Raw genomic sequence first — 4,789 nt, 5'->3', positions numbered from 1 at the left:
TGAAACCACCTTGCATTCCTGGGATAAATCCCATTTGATCATGCTGTATAATCCTTTTAACATGCTGATGGATTCAGTTTGCTAGAATTTTCTTGGGGATTTTAGTGTCTATATTTATCACAGATATTGGTCTGTAGTTTTCTCTTTTTGTGGAGTCTTTGTCTGGTTTTGTTACCAGGGTGATGCTAGCCTCATAGAATTAGTTAGGGAGAGTTCTGTCCTCTTGCAGTTTCCGGACATTTTAAGAAGGGTTGGTATCTTTTGTTCTGTAAATGTTTGGTGGGATTCCCCAGTGAAGCTGCCTGGTCCTGGACTTTTCTGTCTTGGGAGGTTTTTGATATTGCTTTGGTATCTTCACATGTTATTTCTGTTGAAGTCTTGTCTTTCTTCTACACTTAATGATTTTACTGTCTTTACAAATTTGTTATCTGTAAATGTCTTTGATCGTCTAACATTCTTCAACATTCTTTAGCTGAGTGGCTCTAAAGTGGGTTTGTATAGAAAAGGGTGAATAGCACAGAAATCAATGAGGAAAGAGGTCTAGGAAGAATAATTTTACCACAATTGAGAAGAGTTGCTGAAGGGGGTGTATGTCTTAAGTGTGAATGCTTTACGTGTGAATTTCCTGAATTCAAATATAGACAAAGGGCTGGGTAACTAAGTTCTTATTTCCTTTTACTGACCTTTCTTTACTTTCCCCAAGGTGTCTCTGCAACATGGACCCACAGAATCTAACACGTGTATCTGAATTTGTACTCTTGGGCCTCTCAGGAGATCCAGAACTGCAGTCCTTCCTCTTTGGACTGTTCTTGTCCATGTACCTGCTTGCTGTGCTTGGAAACCTACTCATTATCCTGGCTGTGAGCTCTGACCTCCACCTTCACACCCCCATGTACTTCTTCCTCTCCAACCTGTCCTTGGTTGACATTGGTTTCACCTCTGTCACAATCCCAAAGATGCTTATGGATATCAATACACACCACAGAATCATCTCCTATGGTGACTGCCTGATTCAGTTGTCTTTTTTCATATTTTTTGCATGTATGGACAATCTTCTGCTGGGGGTCATGGCCTATGATCGGTTTGTGGCCATCTGTCACCCACTTCACTACCCAGTCATCATGAATCCCAACCTTTGTGGCTTGATGGTTTTAGTGTCTTTTTTTCTCAGCCTTTTGGACTCCCAGCTGCACTGCTTGATGGCGTCATAACTTACCTTCTGCACGGAAGTGGAAATCCCTCATTTCTTCTGTGATCCTTCTCAACTCCTCAACCTTTTCTGTTCTATTGCCACCACCAAAAAAATACTAGTGTATATTATGGCTGCCATCTTTGCAGGTGTTCTAGTTTCAGCGGTCCTTTTCTCTTATACTCAATTTTTTTTCTCCATTCTGAGAGTTCCATCATCAAGGGGGAAGTATAAAGCTTTTTCTACTTGTGGCTCTCACCTGTCAGTCGTTTGCTTATTTTATGGCACAGCTATTGGAGTGTACCTGAGTTCAGCTGTCTCACCTTCTCTCAGGAGTGGTGCAGCGGCCACAGTGATGTACTCTGTGGTCACCCCCATGCTGAACCCCTTCATCTACAGCCTGAGGAACAGGGATATCAAGAAGGCCCTGCAGAGGCTCCTCAGCAGACCAGCATAATGTCAGTAACTGTGTCATTTTTTTGGTCCGTGGATTATAACAGGCAGAAAACAAAACGTGGAGCTCGAAAGCATGCTCCTTTGGTCACATAATTTTTGTAACTCTCATTGTTTTCATTCCCCTTGATGTTTCATATCAGAATATTAATTATTTGGCCTATTTGTGGGGATGTTAGGGATGTTTTGAAATTTGTGGTACATGGTAATACATACACAATTGAGTCCTATAACCCCTATAGAGCCTTCTGTATTTGTCATCTATGACACAGGCATCCTGGTGAAATACACAACTTTCTTTCATAAAAAATGCAATCCACAACCTTTTCCAAAGTTCATGACTAATGTCCATACAACAACTGTATCTGTATTATTCATTTATATAGTTTAGATGTAAGAATGTTTGTTATTAGTCCTCAGAGTTGGCTTCATATTGGAATCATCTGGTGAACTTTAAAGACACTCTTGCCTGAGTCGTACCACTAGGGATGCTGATTATTTAGATTGAGGTGTGTGGTGAGATTTTTCAAAGTATCTCAAGATGTACCAGTGGGCAGCCAAGGTTGGAGACTATCTATATAAGGCCATTGTTCAAAAATGACTAATATGCCTTGGGGCCTTTATTCCTCATGAGTAGATGCTGAAGATCTTAAAGCAATCAGAGCTCACAATGGGGAAGGTATGAAAGAACTTCAGGCAATGGGATTTTTCTCAATGTTCCTGGAAATAGTTCTTCAAAAATCTTCTCCCTTCATATCATAGAGCTCGTCATATGTGCTGGATATTAAGCTCTTGTGTCTCTGCTCCAAACTCACCTTTCTACATACTATTGGGGATGCCAGAGTACAAGTCATCCCATCTCTGCTCTAATTTCCTTTTGACTTTCTTGCAGTGTTCTTCCAATGTTTTTCTATAAAGATAAAAGAAAAAAAAATAAGCAACCCAGTAATCCAACCTTTTCACTATACTTCTTGTTCTTTGGCATGATCACTACCTCCTGTAGGTAATAGCTCAGCGTTATCCCTTTTTTTTTTCGTTTTTTGCCTTTCAGTCTTTCTATACCTATTTACCTAATTATCTATATTAAACAATCTTCATTAAAATTAGTAGTTTTTTTTTTGTCTTCATTGAGCCAGGACTAATGAATTGTAACATGAAGAATCAAGGTATGTTATCATATGTCTGAAATAGTCATTGCTGTTGTTGTTAGGTGCTGTGGAATCAGTTCCAAATCATAGTGACGCTACAGGTAATAAAATGAAACACTGCCTGGTCCTGTGCCATACTCATAATCCTTGCTGTTTTTGAGTCCATTATTGTAGCCACAGTGTCAATACATCTAGTTGAGGGTCTTCTTTTTCTATGACGCCCTGCTTTACCAAGCATGGTATTCTTTTCCAGAGATAGAAAAGAGAGTAAACAAGTGATTGAAAGAAGCACAGATGGGGAAAGATAGTCCAGGAACAGAAGCTCAGAGAGATAAGGACATTTCTCCAGAGCTGACAGAGAGGGAAAGCTTTCACCTAGAGCTGGCACACTGAATTCAGATTCTAGCCTCCTAAAGTGGGAGAAAATATATTTCTGTTTGTTAAAGCCTCCTACTGTGGCATTTCTGTTTTGCACCACTAGATAAGCAACACAGTAATATTAATGGAGCATTTACTAAGTGCCTGGCCATATTATACGTCCATGGTTATCAACCCTGGCTGTACTTCAGGATGACCAAGGGATTCACACGTAGAGAATCTGATTTCATTTGTTCTAGGCTATAACCAGCTCATCAGTATGTTTTAAAAGATCCACAGTAGTTATAGGGTAAATTAGGATTGAGAACCACTGTTCTAAGCCCTTTGTAATTATTATTTAATTTAGTATCTCACAATTCTATAAGATAGATTCAATTAATAACATTTTACAGATGTACAAACCATCTAAATATTAGTCATATTATTCCACTGATTTTACCTGTGCATTTTCCCAAATTAGATCAAATTGGACCCGCCAAGAGAATGAGAAACTGAGTTGTCTTCAAGGAGATGGTATTAGTAGAACTGCAATCTCCCTATCGGGAAGGATTGACTTACAAAAGCTCTTCATAAGTAGGCATAAGATGGCTGGCTTTAGAATCTCCCTGTTTTTAAATCCTTGAACTCTAACTAAAAGAAGTGGATTTGATGAGGCCCCATTCACAAATGATTAGGATTAGAAACATATTTAAGTGTTTTCACAAAGCCATTAAGGTCTCCAGGTGGCACAAGCAGTTTTTGATCAGCTGCTAAAGGTTGGTGGTTCGAACTTACCCAGTGGTTCTGCAGAAGAAAAGTCTGTAAAGATTATAGCCAAGAAAATCCTGTGAAGCAGCTCTACTTTGTAACATGTGAAGTTGTCATAAATTGGAATCAACAAGGGGGTAATGGGCTTGGTTTTACCAATCTGTTGCAGATAGAGACAAAAAAAAGAAGCAAATTCAACACCAGACATTTTTCTGAGATTTTATAATGTTGATACAAATAATCCTGCAAAAAAATGGAAAAGAGAAACAGAGAGTTTCTTAAAAGATAATTTTTGTGTAACCATTGGTGGCATTGTAAACTAATGCCATATTTGGAATCTACAATGATGAATGATTTTTCATACTTAACAAAATATATTTCTCAAAATTTGATGTTCACTGCAGCCAAGGTTACAATTTATATTTGAAAAGTCTTTTAAAAGACAACCCATATATTTGAGTGAGCACTTCTCTCCAAGGAAGATGGTTGTCAGAAAACCAAAGAATGACAAAAATTTATGAAGATAATTGGCATAAAAAATGGTCCCTGATTATGAATATTTTATATTAATTTAGAATTCATCAAATATCTCTTATTAGGTCTTTATTGTGTCCTATGTCTTGTTGTGTTTTCAATCACCTAGTATGCATGCAAAAGTTGGACAATGAATACAGAAGACCAAGGAAGAATTGATGCCTTTGAATTGCGGTGTTGGCGAAGAATATTGAATATACCATGGACTGCCAAAAGAACGAACAAATCTGTCTCAGAAGAAGCACAACCAGAATGCTCCTTAGAAGCAAGGATGGTGAGGCTTTGTCTCACATTCTTTGGACATATTTTCAGTAGGAATCAGTCCCTGGGGAAGGACATC

General features: G+C 38.4%; 1 pseudogene; it reads left to right on the top strand.

Annotated features, from left to right (window-relative positions):
* The first annotated feature begins 268 nt into the window (after positions 1-268).
* On the top strand, positions 269-1,866 carry LOC100660207 (olfactory receptor 7E24-like; annotated as a pseudogene).
* The last annotated feature ends 2,923 nt before the right edge of the window (positions 1,867-4,789 follow it).

The sequence above is a fragment of the Loxodonta africana genome, chromosome 3 (genome assembly GCF_030014295.1).
Source record: "Loxodonta africana isolate mLoxAfr1 chromosome 3, mLoxAfr1.hap2, whole genome shotgun sequence".
Taxonomy (NCBI): domain Eukaryota; kingdom Metazoa; phylum Chordata; class Mammalia; order Proboscidea; family Elephantidae; genus Loxodonta; species Loxodonta africana.
This window is presented reverse-complemented; position numbering and strand designations above follow the sequence as displayed.